Source organism: Leucoraja erinacea, chromosome 1 (assembly GCF_028641065.1).
Source record: "Leucoraja erinacea ecotype New England chromosome 1, Leri_hhj_1, whole genome shotgun sequence".
NCBI lineage: Eukaryota > Metazoa > Chordata > Chondrichthyes > Rajiformes > Rajidae > Leucoraja > Leucoraja erinaceus.
Window position 1 is genome coordinate 8,023,354 of NC_073377.1, and position 19,182 is coordinate 8,042,535.

The window sequence follows — 19,182 nt, forward strand, 5'->3', positions numbered from 1 at the left end:
GAGGAAACTGAAGATCTCGGAGAAACGAACAAATGTACAAACTCCTTACAGACAGCACCTGTACTCGGGATCGAACCAAAGATGCGAAGGCTGTATGGCAGCAACTCTACCGCTGCGCCACCGAGTCACCCTTGTGTGTGCCTTGATTATACTCATGTACAGTATGGTTTGACTGGACAGCAAGCAAAACAAAGTTTTTCACTATATCCCACTACATGTGACAACAATAAACCAACATCAATATATTCTCGGGAAAACCCCACATCACCAAAGGTCAGTGGCTTGAAGCACATATTTTGGGTTTTCACAAAAATAGGAATGGAGAAGATTTGGAAGAACTCATTTACACAGAAGAATGAATGAAAATAATAATCTATAATACCCAGCCAGAATGACTAATAAAAGCAGAATTCATAAATATGTCCATGAAATATTTTAGCATGGGTAGGACAATTTAGAGGGATATGGACCAAACGCAGAAAGGAGGAACTAATGTAGATGGGGCATGTTGGTCAGTGTGGGCAAGTTGGGCCAAAAGGCCTGTTTCCACATTGTATGACTTTAAATACGAAAGAAACTAGTAGTGCCGCTACCTCACGGTGGCGTAGCAGAAGAGCTACTGCCTTACAGCGCCAGAGACCAGGGTTCGATCCTGACTATGGGTGCTTATCTGTACCGAGTTTGTACGTTCTCCCTGTGACCTGCATGGGTTTTCTCCGAGATCGTCGGTTTTCTCCCACACTTCAAAGACGTACAGGTTTCCAGGTTAATTGGCTTGGTGTAAAATGTAAAAGATTGTCCCCAGTGTGAGTAGGATAGTGTATATATATGTGGATCGCCGGTCGGTGCGGTGCGGACTCGGTGGGGCCTGTTTCCGCGCTGTTTCTCTAAACTAAACTAAACCCACAGCTCCAGAAACCAGGGTTCATTCCTGACTTTAGACAGTATGGAGTTTGCATGTTCTTGTGTGGGATTCCTCCAGGAGCTCCACTTTCCTCCCACATCTCAAATACATGGAGTTTGGTAAGTTAAATATGGTCATTGAATATTGCTGCCAGTATGTGGGTGAATGGTTGAATCTGGGAGTAGTTCTGCAGAATGTGGGGAGAATAACTTGGGCTTGATGTAGCACTAGTGTAAATGGGAGTGTGAAGACTGGCGTGGATTTGGTGGGCCGAAGCTTTCTCCACGCTGAATATCTAAATGACTCTATGAAAATATTACTGGGATAAAGAGAGTAGATAGATATTTATTTCACATAATTGGCATAGATTTCACAGGCTGACCTCTCAAACCCATTACACCCGAGTCAGGCCACAGGAGCATGGGACCACCACTGCCTGCAGGTTCCTCTCCACATCACTCACCACTCAGACTTTGGGATCCATCCTCGCTCCTCCTTCCTTGTTGGGTCTAACCCCGAACTTCTCTGTCGCCAGCTTTGTATAAGCAGCTTCAATAGAAGGATGGCAGCGATTCAAGATGGCACCTCCTCTAGTTTAGAAATACATCACAGAAACAGGCCCTTTGGTCCACCGAGTCCACGCCAACCCATAATACAGCGTGGAAACAGGCCTTCATCCTACCGAGCCCGCGCCGACCAACAATCACCCGTATACTAGTTCTACCCTACACCCCAGGGACAATTCACAGAAGCCAATTAACCTGCAAACCTACATTCCTTTGGAATAGACAATAGGTGCAGGAGAAGGCCATTCGATCCTTCGAGCCAGCACCACCATTCACTGGCTGATCATCTATAATCAGTGCCCCGTTCCTGCCTTCTCACCATATTCCTTGAGTTCGCTATCTTTATGTGGCAGGAAACCGGAGCACCCGGAGAAAACCCACGCGGTCACAGGGAGAATGTACAAACTCCGTACAGACAGCACCTGTAGTCAGGGTCGTACCTGGGTCGCTGGGTGCTGTGAGGCAGCAACTCTACCGCTGCACCACTCTGTCATCCTCCTTTTCAAGAACAATTAGATAGAAGCAATAACTGCGGCTCTTGACAACAATGCAATTAGACAGAAGACGAATGACTAAAGATCACCTTGTGCTTGGCAGAATCTTAATTACTTGAATTTTCACAATGTAATTTGAAGGTTACATAATGTGGTTCAAAGTCTAAAATACATTGTCCTATACATTGTTCGTTTAGTATCCTCCACACATCAGCTGTGGGAGTATATTTGGGCAGCCTGGCCTTTGGGGATGTCTAATCCTGTCGGGCACATACATCTGTGGATGGTCTTTGATAGTGGCAAGTTAGCTGCCTGCGCCAGAGGCAAGCAAACAACACAATTACTGGGGAAAGGCAAGGAATGGAGTCTGGGAAGATATGCTTCAGACAGGCCCTGCACTGGGAGATGCCAGTGGGAGTAAAAGACAGTGGGTGCAGCTTTCAGGAATCAGTTCAGTTTTGTTTATTGTCACGTGTACAGCTTTTGTTGCGTGCTAACCAGTCAGCGGAAAGACAACACATGATTAATACATTGCAACCATTGTTGAACACAGAGGGGCACTTTAGCAGTATGAAAAGTATTGCCACCTCACAAATCTTTAACCGCTTAGTTTAGTTCAGTTGAGTTTAGAGATACAGCACGGAAACAGGCTCTTCGGCCCACCGAGTCTGCACCGTCCAAGTGATCCCCACACACTAATGCTATCCTATGCACACTATGGACAATTTTACCGAAGCCAATTAACCTAAAACCCTGTAGATCTTTGGAGTGTGGGAGGAAACCGGAGCACCCGGAAAAAACCCATGCAGGTCACGGGGAAGAACGTACAAACTCCATACAGACAGCACCCATGGTCAGGATCGAACCAGAGCCCCCGGCACTGTAAGACAGCAACTATACCGCTGTGCCCTCTGTGCCGGCTTAAGATGATGCAGGGATTCGACAATGTGGCTTCTGAGAAGCTATTTCCAGCGTTACAGAAATGCACAGAAGAGTAACAAAATCAGAAAGTTACAAAGCAAGGAGCGAAAGCAGCGATGATTTTCCCCACACATAGGAAAGCTCACCTTGGAAGGGTTTGCATTAACATCGAGCTATAAACAAACTGCTGCTAAAACTCAGTGACGAGCAGGATCTATGCATTAGAATCGCGACCTGAAATATCGACCATCAGCTCTACCAACGCAGACACTGCTTGACCATATAACCATATAACAATTACAGCACGGAAACAGGCCATCTCGGCCCTACAAGTCCGTGCCGAACAACTTTTCTTCCCTTAGCCCCACCTGCCTGCACTCATACCATAACCCTCCATTCCCTTCTCATCCATATGCCTATCCAATTTATTTTTAAATGATACCAATGAACCTGCCTCCACCACTTCCACTGGAAGCTCATTCCACACCGCTACCACTCTCTGAGTAAAGAAGTTCCCCCTCATATTACCCCTAAACTTCCGTCCCTTAATTCTGAAATCATGTCCTCTTGTTTGAATCTTCCCTATTCTCTTATCCACGTCAACTCTGTCTATCCCTCTCATCATTTTAAAGACCTCTATCAAGTCCCCCTTTAACCTTCTGCGCTCCAGAGAATAAAGACCTAACTTATCCAACCTATCTCTGTAACTTAGTTGGGTGCAACTCCAGAGCAAACAAAATCATGAGAGACCTCTTCCACCCATGCAACGGACTGTTCCAGCCGCTATCAGGCAAACGCCTCCGTTGCCATGCATTTTGAGAAGGAGTTTCTTCCAGAGGCAATTCGGACTGTAAACGCCTTTCTCACCCCCTTAACTGTACAGAACGTTGCGCTCTATTATTTATTATGTAAAATAAATGTGTGTTATGATTATGTCTATAATTTGTTTGGATGTTTTGTTGTTCCGCGAGCATTGCCACTTTCATTTCACTGCACATCTCGTATGTGTATGTGACAAATAAACTTGACTTGACTTGACTTGACCTATCTCTGTTAGTTAGTTGTTGACCTGCTGAGATTTTCCCCAGCAATTTGCTTTTTGCTCCAGATGCCAGCACCAGCAGTCTCTTGCATTTACATAGCATCTTTGACAACCTCAAACTCCTCCCTCACCGACCACCAACCCCCCTCCCCCCACTCAGCCCCCCACTCCCCCCCCCCCCCCTCTGTGCCAGAGAACGGGGTTCTATCCTGACTGCGGGTGCTGTCTAGGTGGAGTTTGCATGTTCTACCTGTGACTAAGGGGGTTTCCACTAGGTGCTCTGCTTTCCACCCACACCACAAAGACATGCGGGTTTGTAGGTTAATTGGCCTCTAAATTGCTTCTGTTTTGTGGAGAGTGGGTGCGAAAGTGGGAAAACATAGAACTAATGTGATAGACACATAACGTGGGAGTAACTCGTGGGTCAGGCAGTATATCTGGTGAAAATGAATAGGTAACGTTTCCGGTCAAGGTTCTTCTTCAGGCTTTTCTGAAGAAAAGTCCCAACACAAAAAGTCACTTCAGAGTCTAAAGAAGGGTTCCGACCCAAAATGTCGCCTATCCATTTTCTCCAGATATGCTGCCTGACCCGCTGAGTTGCTCCAGCATTTTGTGTCTGCCTTTCGTACAAATCAACAACTGCAGTTCTTTGTTTAGTACATTACAGAACTCGTGTGAATAAACGATGAACAGTGTGGACTCAGTGCGAAGGGCCTGTTTCCATGATATATCTTGAAACTTAACTAAACTAGTGTTGGTACACAAAAAATGCTGGAGAAACTCAGCGGGTGCAGCAGCATCTATGGAGCGAAGGAAATAGGCGACGATTCGGGCCGAAACCCTTCTTCAGACTGATGTGGGGTGGGGGGAAGAAGGAAGGAAAAAGGAAGGAGGAGGAGCCCAAGGGCGGGGGGGATGGGAGGAGACAGCTCGAGGGTTAAGGAAGGGGAGGAGACAGCAAGGTCTAGCAAAACTGGGAGAATTCAACATTCATGCCTTACGGACGCAAGCTACCCAGGCGCAATATGAGGTGCTGTTCCTCCAATTTCCGGTGTTGCTCACTCTGGCAATGGAGACCCAGGACAGAGAGGTCGGACTGGGAATGGGAGGGGGAGTTGAAGTGCTGAGCCACCGGGAGTTCAGGTTGGTTATTGCGGACTGAGCGGAGGTGTTCGGCGAAACGATCGCCCAACCTCCGCTTGGTCTCCCCGATGTAAATCAACTGACATCTAGAACAGCGGATGCAATAGATGAGGTTGGAAGAGATACAGGTGAACCTTTGTCGTACCTGGAACGACTGCTTGGGTCCTTGAATGGAGTCGAGGGGGGAGGTGAAGGGACAGGTGTTGCATTTCTTGCGGTTGCAACGGAAAGTGCCCGGGGAGGGGGTGGTATGGGAGGGAAGGGAAGAATTGACAAGGGAGTTGTGGATGGAGCGGTCTTTGCGGAAGGCAGACATGGGGGAGATGGGAAGATGTGGCGAGAGGTGGGGTCACGATGGAGGTGGCGAAACTGACGGAGGATTACTTGTTGTATGTGACAGCTGGTGGGGTGAAAGGTGAGGACTAGGGGGACTCTGCCCTTGTTGCGAGTGCGGGGATGGGGAGAGAGAGCAGTGTTGCGGGGTATGGATGAGACCCTGGTGCGAGCCATCTATGGTGGCGGAGGGGAATCCCCATTCCCTGATGAACGAGGATATTTCCGATGCCCTGGTGTGGAACGTCTCATCCTGGGAGCCGATGCTCCATAGGCGGAGGAATCGGGAGTAGGGGATGGAGTCTTTACAGGGGGCAGGGTGGGAAGACGTGTAGTCCAGATAGCCATGTGAGTCAGTTGGTTTGTAGTGTATGTCGGTCAGAAATCTGTCCCCTGCGATGGAGATGGTGAGGTCAAGGAATGGTAGGAAAGTGTCGGAAATGGTCCAGGTGTATTGGAGTGCCGGATGGAAGTTGGTGATGAAGTAAACTATTGTTGTATTGTTTTAATGTTCATTCTTATCGCAGTGTTATCAATGTTATCGCAGTCGCTGCCTCAAAAAGGCAGTATCTGACAGTATCATCAAAGACCCACACCATCCTGGCCACACACTCATCTCCCTGCTACCTTCAGGTAGAAGGTACAGGAGCCTGAAGACTGCAACAACCAGGTTCAGCAATAGCTACTTCCCCACAGCCATCAGGCTATTAAACCTGGCTCGGACAAAACTCTGATAACCCATTTTCTGTTATTTGTACTTTATCAGTTTATGTATTCATGTGTGTGTATATATTTATATTATGGTCTATGGACACACTTATCTGTTTTGTAGTAAATGCCTACTATGTTCTGTGTGCTGAAGCAAAGCAAGAATTTCATTGTCCTATACAGGGACACGTGACAATAAATTCACTTGAACTTGAACTTCATTCCTTCATTTCTTGCTCCACTGATGCTAGCTGACCTGACAAGTATTTCCTGATTTTTTGTTTCCTATGAAAAAATTGAGCTGCCTCAACATAAGGCATTCAATGTCATTCGCTATCCTGTTCCTTCACATTTGCATCCAAGTCATGCTTCGCTATCAGCCCAGTAACAGGTTAAACGAGTAGCTAAGTAAACAAAGACATTGCGCCTTCTTTCACTCATTTTGAGCCAACCAATTAGCATTTATAAAAGATCGTGGGACTTTCCTGTTGCATCAGTTATGTAACTGGTGTGACCAAGAACAAAATGGCTTTGTTCAACTAAACAAGTGTGTTGTGCTTGTGGTCAGTAAAGGAGTCACAGAGTGGATTTGAAGGTACACAAAATTGCTGGAGAAACTCAGCGGGTGCAGCAGCATCTATGGAGCGAAGGAAATAGGCGACGTTTCGGGCCGAAACCCTTCTTCAGACTCCAGCAATTTTGTGTACCTTCGATTTTCCAGCATCTGCAGTTCCTTCTTGAACACAGAATGGATTTGACTGAGTTATTGAGAACAAGGAACATCAGACCTGGTTTACCAAAAAAAAAGAAAATCGAAGACTGACCCACTGAAGAATTATCTTCAGTTTGTGAGGATCCTTGATATTCCCACCACCAAAAGTCACCTGTCCATGGAGATCCAGATGGTATTTCAGATTCAATTTTACTCCTGCATTGTTATTGTCAGTGGACCAGTACAGAGACACAAAAGAGGAGATATGGTATTTGAGTATTTGATATGGTATTTGAGGATTTGAGTTTAGGAGCAGGGAGGTTCTACTGCAGTTGTACAGGGTCTTGGTGAGACCACACCTGGAGTATTGCTTACAGTTTTGCTCTCCTAATCTGAGGAAATACATTTTTGCCGTAGAGGGAGTACAGAGAAGGTTCACCAGACTGATTCCTGGGATGGCAGGACTTTCATATGAAGAAAGACTGGATAGACTTAGCTTGTACATGCTAGAATTAGAAGATTGAGGGGGGGTCTTATAGACACTTACAAAATTCTTAAAGGGTTGGACAGGCTAGATGCAGGAAGATTATTCCCGATGTTGGGGAAGTCCAGAACTAGGGGTCACAGTTTAAGGATAAGAGGGAAGTCTTTTAGGACCGAGATGAGAATTTTTTTTACACAGAGAGTGGTGAATCTGTGGAATTCTCTGCCACAGAAGGTAGTTGAGGCCAGTTCATTGGCTATATTTAAGAGGGAGTTAGATGTGGCCCTTGTGGCTAAAGGGATCAGGGGGTATGGAGAGAAAACAGGGATGGGATACTGAGTTGGATGATCAGCCATGATCATATCGATTGGCGGTGCAGGCTCGAAGGGTCTACTCCTGCACCTATTTTCTATGTTTCTATGGTGGCCTTAAAACAGATTAAGGTGGATTAACCAGGGTAGAACTTTCACGGTGAATGGTAGGACCCTAGGGAGTACTGATACATAGAGTAAGCTAGGAGTACAAGTACACACTTCTCTGAAAGTACCTTCACAGATACAAAGGATGATGAAGGAGGCTTTTGGCATGCTGGCCTTTGTCGGTCAGGGAAAAGAGGTCGGAAGTTGGGAATGTAGGAAGGTGCTGGTTTACATAGAAACATAGAAAATAGGTGCAGGAGTAGGCCATTTAGTCCTTCGAGCCTGCACCGCCATTCAATATGATCATGGTGGATCATCCAACTCAGTATCCTGTTCCTGCCTTCTCTCCATACCCCGTGATCCCTTTAGCCACAAGACTCACATCTAACTCCCTCTTAAATATAGCCAATGAACTGGCCTCAACTACCTTCTGTGGCAGAGAATTCCACAGATTCTCCACTCTCTGTGAAAAATGTTTTCCTCATCTCGGTTCTAAAAGACTTCCCCTTTATCCTTAAACTGTGACCCCTTGTTCTGGACTTCCCCAACATCGGGAACAATCTTCCTGCATCTAGCCTGTCCAACCCCTTAAGAATTTTATAAGTTTCTATAATCTTCAATCCCCCTCAATCTTCTAAATTCTAGCGAGTACAAGCCGAGTCTATCCAGTCTTTCTTCATATGATAGTCCTGCCATCCAAGGAATCAGTCTGGTGAACCGTCTCTGTACTCCATCTATGGCAAGAATGTCTTTCCTCAGATTAGACCAAAACTGTACGCAATACTCCAGGTGTGGTCTCACCAAGACCCTGTACAACTGCAGTAGAACCTCCCTGCTCCTATACTCAAATCCTTTTGCTATGAATGCTAACATACCATTTGCTTTCTTCACTGCCTGCTGCACCTGCATGCCTACTTTCAATGACTGGTGTACCATGACACCCAGGTCTTGTCGCATCTCCCCTTTTCCTAATCGGCCACCATTCAGATAATAGACTACTTTCCTGTTTTTGCAACCAAAGTGGTGTACACTGAAGATAGACACAAAGTGCGGGAGTAACTCAGCGGGTCAGGTTGCATCTCTGGAGAAATGGAATAGGTGACGTTGCGGGTCAAAATCCTTCTTCAGACCTCTTCAAAAGTAGGCATAAGTTGGGGTGCTATGTTGCAATTATACAAGACATTGGTGAGGCTGCACTAGGCCTATTGCATTCAGTTTTGGTCATCCCACTACAGGAAAGATGCAATTAAGCTAGAAAGAGTGCAGAGATAATTTACAAGAATGTTTCCTCAAGGAAATACAGTATAAGAAGATGTTGGGCAACCTAGGACATATTTGAGGCAGGTGCAATAACAATTTTTAATATATATATTTGGTCAGGAAACCAAATAGGAAAGATTTACAGGGCCAAATGTGGGCAAATGGGACTAGCTTAAGATGGGGCATAAATGAAGACAGATACAAATTGCTGGAGTAACTTAGCAGGTCAGGCAGCATCTCAGGAGAAGAATAGGTGACGTTTTGGCCTGAGACCCATCTTCACAGTCAGGGGAAAGAGAGATATAGACAGTACTTAGGACAAATGAATGGATATGCAGAAAGCAATGATGATCAAGAAAATGTGGAGCCCACAATGGTTCATTGTTGGCTGTGGGATAGGCAATAAGAAGTTAACGCTGACACTGGAACTCAACAGGACAACAGTAAAACTGGTATGATGACGAGGGTAGGGGAGGGACAGAGAAAGAGGAATACCAGGGTTACTTAGTTAGAGAAGTCAATATTCATACCACTGGGTTGTAAGCTGTGGTGCTGTTCCTCCAATTTACATTTGACCTCACACTGACAATGGAGGAGGCCCAGGACAGGGAGGTCAGTGTGGGAATGGGAGGGGGAGTTAAAGTGTTTGGCAACGGGGAGATCACGTAATTCTGAAACAATCACCATGTCTGCGTTTAGTCTCGCCAATATTTGGGAATGAACTTGGTCGATAGGCCTGTTTCTGGGCCCAATGTCTCTATGAGTCCCCAACAAGCAAGAGAGCAGTTGTTCAAAGGTTGTACCTCCGCCTGCCCCCACTCAGAGCTGGCTGCCAAGAGGAGAGAGATTGTGTACAAGCCCAGAAGCAATCATGCAAACCGCAAAAAGTGAAGCCATGGCGACCGTTTTTCTGATAATATCTGTTACATGGTACGCACGAATAATCTGCCGTGCAGTAGAATGTTCTAGGCTAACATCACAGGCCTGCCACAATACCCCAACTGGAAATGGGGGGAAAAAAGGACTTCCTTTTGTGATCGTGGTCTGCTTTCAGTGCGAACATTGATTACAAAAACATTGACACGCTGATTGCTGAGTCACGGCCTGCAGCGGTTGCCCAGTCCCTGATCTCATCCTTGGCACCGAGACTGTGGAAGTTTCTGTTGGCAGCCCACGGTTTTTACAACTTGCATATTTCATGTTGGTTTATTGATTTAAAACCAAGGGCAGCAGTGAATTCCTGGGCTTTTCCATCGCCCCGCCTCTGCTGCCTTGGTCTACAATTCCCAGTTAACCATCATCACTAAATGCAATGTTACGTGACCCTCCCCCCCCCCCCCCCCCCCCCCCCGGAGCAACAACGGACAATGAAGGCCCAAGCGTGGGGGGGACCACCCTGAGGGGGGGGGGGAGAACAATGGAAGACCCGGCAAGGGGGGGAGCCCAATAGGAAGGGGGGGGGGGGGGGGGGGGGGGGGCATGGAGGGAATTTGTAACTTTGTAAACACCCTTTACATAGAAACATAGCAAATAGATGCAGGAGTAGGCCATTCGGCCCTTTGAGCCTGCACCGCCATTCAATATGATCATCGCTGATCATAGCAACCATGTACATGTACATAGCGACCATGCTTTGGGTAAAGCAAGCAAAGAATTTCACTGTGACTTGTCACATGTGACAAAATAATATCCAATTCAACGATGCCGTCATTATTTGGTCGTGTTGTTTGGATGAGGTTAGGTGTAAATTAACTGCCACACTCTGGCATCGGACCAAATGTGCGTTATTGGGTGGAATGCACCATGGGGTCCCCTGCAACAAAGGCACAAGAGGAGTGCCATTTCTCCTTTAAGCTCATGGTTACCCATTGATTCTGTTTAGTGAGCCATAGTCATACATCATACAGCGTGAAATAGGCCCTCCAGACCAACATGCAACATCTACACTATACCCAGCTACCTATATTTGGCCCATATCTCTCTAAACCTGTTCTATCCATGTACCTGTCTCAATGTTTCTTAAATGTGGCGATGGTACCTAGCTCAGCTACCTCCTCCGGCAACTCGTTCCATACACCCATCCCCCTCTGTGCAAAAAAGTCACCCATCAGGTTCCAATTAAATCTTTCCCCCCTCACCTTAAAACCATGCCCTCTAGTTCTTCATTCCCCTACTCGGGACAAGGGGCTCTTTGCATTTACTTGAAGATAGACTGAAAAAACTGGAGTAAGTAGGACAGGCGGCATCTCTGGAGAGAAGGAATGGGTGATGTTTTGGGTCGAGACCCTTCTTCAGACTTCAGTTTCAGTTAAACAAAGAAAGACGTAAAACGCTGGAGTAACTCAGCGGGTCAGGCAGCATCTCTGGAGAAAAGGAATAGGTGACATTTCGGGTCAGAACCCTTCTTCAGACTGGGATGCTGGGGTTCTTCTCCAGGGATGTTGCCTGACACTGAGTTACCCCCACCATAGTTTCACGGTGGTAGAGTCGCTGCCTCACAGCACCAGAGACCCAGGTTCAATCCTGACCACAGGTGCTGTCTGTACAGAGTTTGTACATTCTCCAAGTGACTTGTATTGTGTTTTTTCTTCATCATTTGGTGTTCATTTGTAGCACAAGGACATTGTTAACAATTACATTGTTTATTGCCCACTTCTAATTAACCCCTGTACCGAGAAAGCAGTTAAGTATCAAAACATTGCTGGGTCTGAAGTCCCATATACGATGGGCACAGAAGATTTCCTTCCCTTAAAGACATTTGTAATCCAGAAAGGATTTATATTGCAAGCGGTACTTCCATAGCTCATTTTACGATGTCCAGTTCCACCCACCCACACCAGAAGTCAAAAAGACAATGACAATGATCAGTAGCGCAGAGGGTAGAAGCTCACAGCATCAGAGACCTGGTTTAATCCTGACCCCCTGTGCTGTCTGTGTGCAAACTGCACATTCTCCCTATGACTGAGTGGGCTTCCTCTGGGTGCTCCAGTTTCCTCTGTGATCAGCCATGATTCCAATGTGCTCAGCCACGATCACATTGAATGGTGGTGCTGGTTCAAAGGGCCAAATGGCCTACTCCTGCACCTATTGTCTATTGTCCTCCCACATCCTAAAGACATGCAGGTTAATTGTCCCTAGCATGTAGAATAGAGCTAGTGTACGGGAGATCGATCATTGGCATGGCCCCCGGTGGGCCAAAGGGTTTGCTTCCACGCTGTAACTCTAAAATAAAAACACAGAAGCAAAAAGCCATGTACTGGGTCTTCAGAGACCCCAAATTGTGACAATCTTTAAGAAGATAACTCTGTTGGTGGTAACTACTCCAAACGCTGCCGTACAAAGGGATTACAAAGCGGTCATGGATACAGAAAGTGATTCAAGAATGGACCGATAGTGCAATAACAAGGAAGCACAGATGCTGGCTTACCAAAAACAACCGCACTGACTCTTTAGACTTTAGACCTCACCAAGCACCTCCTGACCCACCCAAGGCAGAGTCTGCAGATCCCGCACAGACCTCAGAGACCTCAGAGGTCACCTCAGCGCCCATGCACAGTGTCATACAGCGTGGAAACAAGGTCTTCGGCCCAACTTGCCCTCTATGACTAGCGTGTCCCATCTACACTAGTTCCTCCTGTCTGGATTTGTCTCATTCCCCTCTAAACCTGTCCTATCCATGTACCTGTCCAAATGTATCTTAAGTGTTGCAACTACCTGGCAGCTCGTTCCATGCACCCCCACTCTCTGTGTGAAAAAATTACCCCTCAGGTTCCTATTAAATCTTTCCTTGCTCACCTTAAACCCATGTCCTCTGGTTCTCAATTCCCCTAAATCTGGGCAAGAGGCTCTGTTAGTCTTCCCAATCTATTCCACTCATGAAGGAATAGAGTCATACCCTGCTCAACCTCTCCCTATAGCTCAAGCCCTCGAGCCCTGTCAACTTGTCTGTAAATCTTCTCTGAACCCTTTCCAGCTTGACTTGTCTCATCTTCCCTAAACCTGTCCTATCCACGGTGCAAATGTATCTTAACTACCTGGCAACACATGCATATTCTAAATCTCTGTGTGAAAAAACTAAGGGCTTGTCACCTTAAACCCATGTCCTCTGGTTTCAATTCCCCTACATGACCTTCCAGCAATCTATTCCACACAGAAGGAATCTGAGTCATATCATTCCCTATACTTAGAAGCCACGAGTCCTGTCAACTTGTCTGTAAATCTTCTCTGAACCCCTTCCAGCTTGACAACATCTTCCCAGTAACACGGTGCCCAGAACGGAACACAATATTCTAAATGCGGCCTCACTAAGGGCTTGTACAATTGCAACATGACCTTCCAGCATCTATGCTCACAGAACATCTGAGAGGATCATTCAGAACTTAGATAACACGGTGGGCCGGGGGGGAGGTGGGGGTAAGAGAAGCTGCTCCTGAATGGGGTGGGTATGTGCCTTCAAACTTTTATATCCTCTGCTCGACAGGAGCAGGGGCCGGGGGGGGGGGAATTACTGGGCGTAAACGGCACTGCTAATTTCAATATTTCCCCCGATCCTCTCTTTTCACATTCTCCTAAAATCTAGCCTTATCAATCGAACCTATGTTCCCTCTCGTTCCCCAGTGCCTCCATGTCCTGTTTACTGCAAAAATTGTTTACAACACTCCGGCTGTGGCCCAGCCACCTGTTCACCTGGGATTGCCTCCATTTACAAATAAACAGGCGTCAAAAATATTTCAAAAGCTAAATAAAACACAGATGCTAGATATAGAGACAGAGTGATACAGCGTGGAAACAGGCCCTTCGGCCAAACTTGCCCACACCGACCAACATGTCCCAGCTACACTAGTCCCATCTGCCTGTGTGTGGCCCATATCCATCTAAACCTGTCCTATCCATGTACTTGTTTAAAGGTTTCTTAAACCTTGTGATAGTCCCAGCCTCTACTACCTCCTCTGGCAGCCCATTCCATACACCCACAACCCTTTGTGTGGAAAAAGTGACCCCTCAGGTTCTTATTAAATCTCCCTTAAACCCATGGCTCTTCATTCCCCAACTGTGGGCAAAAGTACCTTATCTATTCCCCTCCTGATGTTATACACCTCTATAAGATCACCCCTCACCCCCTAAACTCCAAGGAATTAAGTCCTAGCCTGCCCAACCTCTCCCTATCTATTCTTCTCACGGTTTTGGACACATGGACACACACTGTTTCCATTGACACCGAAGGCAGACACAAAAATCTGGAGTAACTCAGCGGGACAGGCAGCATCTCTGGAGAGAAGGAATGGGTGACTTTCCGGGTCGAGACCCTTCTCGCGTTTTGCGACACAGGAGGGGAATCAGAGATTGTTAAACAGAGCAAATGGAGTTAAGTAAGGTAGGAGCTCGCTGAGCGGTTCGAGAGGTCGATTAGCCCTCTGCTGCCACAGCGTTGCTAACAGGTGCCCGGCAGCTGAGGGTACGGAGTGTATGTAGTGCCCCGGGACAGCCGCACCAGGAGACACAAGGCGCTCGCCGCCTCCACGGGCAACTCATCCGTGCAAAAGGGAAGGTAGCCGCAAGAAAAATAAAATAAAAAGTAAATCGTACCTGACGCCTCCTCCTCTTTCAGTTCATGTTGGTGTTTGCAGCAGGGTGCACCTTTGGGGGAGCCGCTGGCAGCGCTCACGGTCTCAGTGTGTGAGGTGCAATGAATGATTGGGCTTCTGCAGTTGTGAGTGAGTGAGTGAGTCCTCTCACAGCGCTTCACCGCCACTGCTGCCGACCTTGGTGCGGCTGCTGCTGCTGCAGTAATGCAGGAGGGGAGAGGGACTCGCACTCGCAACTAGTGGCTGGAAAGGATTAGGGGACATGCTCGCAGCCCGCCGGTGTCAAGCATCCTGTGGGGAGATCAGCCCCGTGTCTCTCGCCCCTCCACACATGAGACTGGGTCTGACTGTAACCCGTGTGTAACGTGGACTGACGGACTGACAGCCCCGTTTGCTCGTTCCTGTCGACGGAGACCCGCCTTCCCCGGGAAAAAACCCCACAACACAAACGCTCAGCTGTCGGTGCTGCGAGGGGAGGAACTCGTCCTTTCAAGGAGCGGAGAGAGGAGAGAGGGAGGGAGGGAGAGAGAGGGAGGGAGGGAGAGAGAGGGACGGGGGAGGGAGGAAGGGAACTAGAGGGAGAGGGAGTGAAAGCGAGAAAAGGGGGAAACACATTTATCTAGCGCCTTAACGAGGTATTTCACTCAACGTGTCCCCCTTCAACGTGTTTGAATCAAGGTCATTCGCAGGAGGGCGATGCAAAGGCCGATTTGTGCACAGCAACATCTTAGCTGACGACTGCATTGTTCACAAGTGAGCAGAATTAGGACATTCGACCCATCTAGTCCACTCCGCCATTCAATCATGGCTGATCTATCTCTCCCTCATAACCCCATTCTTTGGCAAGAATCTATCTATCTCTGTCTTAAAAATATCCATTGACTTAGCTTCCACCTTGTGGCAAAGAATTCCACAGATTCACCACCCTCTTGACTGAAGAAATTCCTCCTCATCTCCTTCCCAAAGGAACGTCCTTTCATTCTATTCTGCGGCTATGATCTCTGGTCCTAGATTCTGGAATAGCCTAGGGCCTCTCTTCATCTAAATCCGGACCTGACTCTACCACTAGTGGAAACATCCTCTACATATTCATTCTATCCAAGCCTTTCACGATTCGGTAATTTTCAATGAGGTGTCCCCTCATCCTTCTGAACTCCAGCGAGTACAGGCCCAGCACTTTCAAACGCTCATCATATGTTAACCCATTAATTCCTGACAACATTCTCATAAACATGCTCTGTACCGTCTCCAGTGCCACCACATCCTTCCTCAGATATGGGGCCCAGAATTGCTCACAATACTCCAAATGCGGACTAACCAGCGCCTGACAAAGCCTCAGCAGTACATCGATGCTTTTGTATTTGAGTCCTCCCAAAATAAATGTGAGCATTGCGTTTGCTTTCTTTATTACCGCCTCTGGCGGGCTACAAACATTAATTTTTGGGAATCCTGCACCAGCACTCCCAAGTCCCTTTGCACCTCCGATTTCTGAATTGACTGCTGCTTACTTGGGTTTGCACCAAACTAGTCAATTCTACCACCTTTGTCACCCTGACCTCACATTCACCTGGACTATTCCTGAGGGGTACAGTCTTCACTTCTTCAACTAGTGGTCTCTATCTCAGGAGACAAATGCTGCCAGGGCTAGAGGGTCTGATGTTGCCTGGGCTAGAGGGTTTGAGCTATAGGGAGAAGTTGAATAGGCTCCTCCTTGGAGCACAGGAGGATGAGGGGGTCTTATAGAGCTGTATAAAATCATGAGTGAAATGGATCAGGTAGCTGCAGAGACTCTTGCCCAGAGTAGGTGAATCGAGGACCCGAGGACATAGGTTCTCTGAAGGGGAAAAGATTTAATAGGGGTCTGAGGGGTTACCTTTTGGTGGGTGTATGAAACAAGTTGCCAGTGAGGCACTGTCAAATGTGCACAAAACACATAAAAGATGAAATAGGGGCACATTTGGATAGCAGTAACAGGATCGGTCCGAGTCAGCATGGATTTACGAAGGGGAAATCATGCTTGACTAATCTTCTGGAATCTTTTGAGGATGTAACCAGGAAAATGGACAAGAGAGAGCCAGTGGATGTAGTGTATCTGGACTTTCAGAAATAATTTGATAAGGTCCCACATAGGAGAATAGTACGCAAAGTTAGGGCACATGGTATTGGGGGTAGAGTGCTGACATGGACAGAAAGTTGGTTGGCAGACAGGAAACAAAGAGTAGGGATTAACGGGTCCCTTTCAAAATGGCAGGCAGTGACGTGGGGTACCCCAAGGCTCGGTGCTGGGACCGCAGCTATTTACAATATACATCAATGATTTGGATGAAGGGATTCAAAGTAACATTAGCAAATTTGCAGATGACACAAAGATTGGTGGCAGTGTGAACTGTGAGGGGGATGCTATGAGAATGCAGGGTGACTTGGACAGGTTGGGTGAGTGGGCAGATGCATGGCAGATGCAGTTTAATGTGGATAAATTTGAGGTTATCCACTTTGGTGGCAAAAACAGGAAGGCAGATTACTATCTAAATTATGTCAAGTTGGGAAAAGGGGAAGTACACTGGGATCTGGGGGTCCTTGTTCATCAATCAATGAAATGATGCATGCAGGTACAGCAGGCAGTGAAGAAAGCAAATGGCATGTTGGCCTTTATAACAAGAGGAGTTGAGTATAGGAGCAAAGAGGTCCTTCTGCAGTTGTATAGGGCCCTAGTGAGACCACACCTGGAGTATTGTGTGCAGTTTTGATCCCCTAATTTGAGGACGGACATTCTTGCTATTGAGGGAGTGAAGCGTAGGTTTACAAGGTTGATTCCCGGGATGGCAGGACTGTCATATGCTGATGGAGTGGCTGGGCTTGTACACTCTGGAGTTTAGAAGGATGAGAGGGGATCTTATTGAAATGTAAGATTATTAAGGGTTTGGACACGCTAGAGGGAGGAAACATGTTCCCGATGTTGGGGACTCGAGATCCAGGGGCCACAGTTTAAGAATAAGGGGTAAGCCATTAAGAACAGACGAGGAAACACTTTTTCTCATAGAGAGTGGTGAGTCTGTGGAATTCTCTGCCTCAGATTGCGGTGGAGGCTGGTTCTCTGGATGCTTTCAAGAGAGAGCTAGATAGGGGTCTCAGGGGATATGGGAAGAAGGCAGGAATGGGGTACTGATTGGGGATGATCAGCCATGATCACATTGAATGGCGGTGCTGTCTCAAAGGGCCGAATGGCACTTGCACCTATTGTGTATTATACAGCAAAGCCCCTTTAACCCTTTCAGGTGGGTAAAACTGTCTTGAAAGAGAGCAGAGGAGTTCCTCTCATTGCAATGGCCATAGAAGTGTCCCGACCCACAGCGTCGTCTGTCCATTCCATCCATCCGCTGAGTTCCCCAGCACTTTGTGTTTTGTTCATGTATCTGTCCATGCATGTCATTAAAACAAAGCTTATCATACTATGATCACATTGCTCACAACCACCTGCATTAGTTCCGATATGACAACAATGACCACACCATTGAATACACAGAGCTGGACAGCACAGGAGCGGCTCTTTGGCCCACAATGTTCATGCCAAACGAGGCAAATTAAACTCGTCTCCTCTTCATTCCCTAAATAAGCATCTTAATCTTCTTAAATGCCACTATTGTATATGCCTCCACCACCACCCCTGTCAGCATGTTCCAGGCACTCACCGCCCTCTGTGAAGTGCTTCACTGAGTGAAGAGAATTTGGAGGTGCTGTGGATTAAAGTCATCATGTCATACAACATGGAAACTAGCCCTTCGGCCCGACTTGCCCAGGCTCCATCTACACTATAGTTCCATCTGCCCGCATTTGGCCCATTTCCCTTCAAACCCTTCCTATCCACGCACCTTTCTAAGTATATTTTAACATTAGCAAAGGTGTCACATCATGAATGATTGCCCACTGGGGCTCTTCCCTGGGGGCATCAAAGCCACCCACCCAGTAACGTATGCTGTCCTGGCCTGGACGTCTCCCCTTGATCTACAACTTTAGGCTGTGCACGCCATATACAAGAGATGAAGAAGAAGCAGGGGTGTAATAAAAATGTAAGCTTGACCCTAACTGTGACAAGGCAGCAAATGTGTAAATCTGAGTTATTCAAACATCAAGGTTTACTTATGTGTTTGCTGAATCCTTGGGTGTTAGGGGTTATAGGGAGGAGTCAGGAGAATGGGGTTGAGAGGGAAGGATAGATCAGCCATGATTGAATGACTGAGTAGACTCAATGGGCTGAATGGCCTAATTCTGCTCCGATAACTTATTAACTATGAACTTAGGTAGATGCTGGAAAATCGAAATCAAATTGATGAGAATCAGTAGCATAGAATCACAGAAACATAGAAAATAGGTGCAGGAGTAGGACATTCGGCCCTTCAAGTCTGCACCGCTATTCAATATGATCATGGCTGATCATCCAACTCAGTATCCTGTACCTGCCTTCTCTCCATACCCCCTGATCCCTTTAGCCACAAGGGCCACATCTAACTCCCTCTCCATGGCCGTCCGAAGGGGGGGGTGTGGAGGGTGCGTACGCACCCCCCTTTTTTCCCCCTAGGGTAATAAAACCCAACCCCCCCCCCCCGCTCAGCC

The 19,182-nt window shown here is 47.1% G+C and overlaps 1 protein-coding gene across 2 annotated transcripts in view; it reads right to left on the reverse strand.

Annotated features, from left to right (window-relative positions):
- The window catches only part of LOC129704495 (leucine zipper putative tumor suppressor 3-like), a 195,099-nt gene that overhangs the window by 56,409 nt on the left and 119,508 nt on the right, over positions 1-19,182 (reverse strand). The window contains exon 1 of one of the 2 annotated variants that reach the window (XM_055647654.1): positions 14,573-14,991. The exons of the other annotated variant lie outside the window; for it this stretch is intronic. The gene's annotated coding sequence lies outside the window, so the exon portion shown is untranslated. Of the gene's footprint in view, positions 1-14,572; positions 14,992-19,182 lie in introns of those variants that run through there. 2 annotated transcript variants of the gene reach the window in all.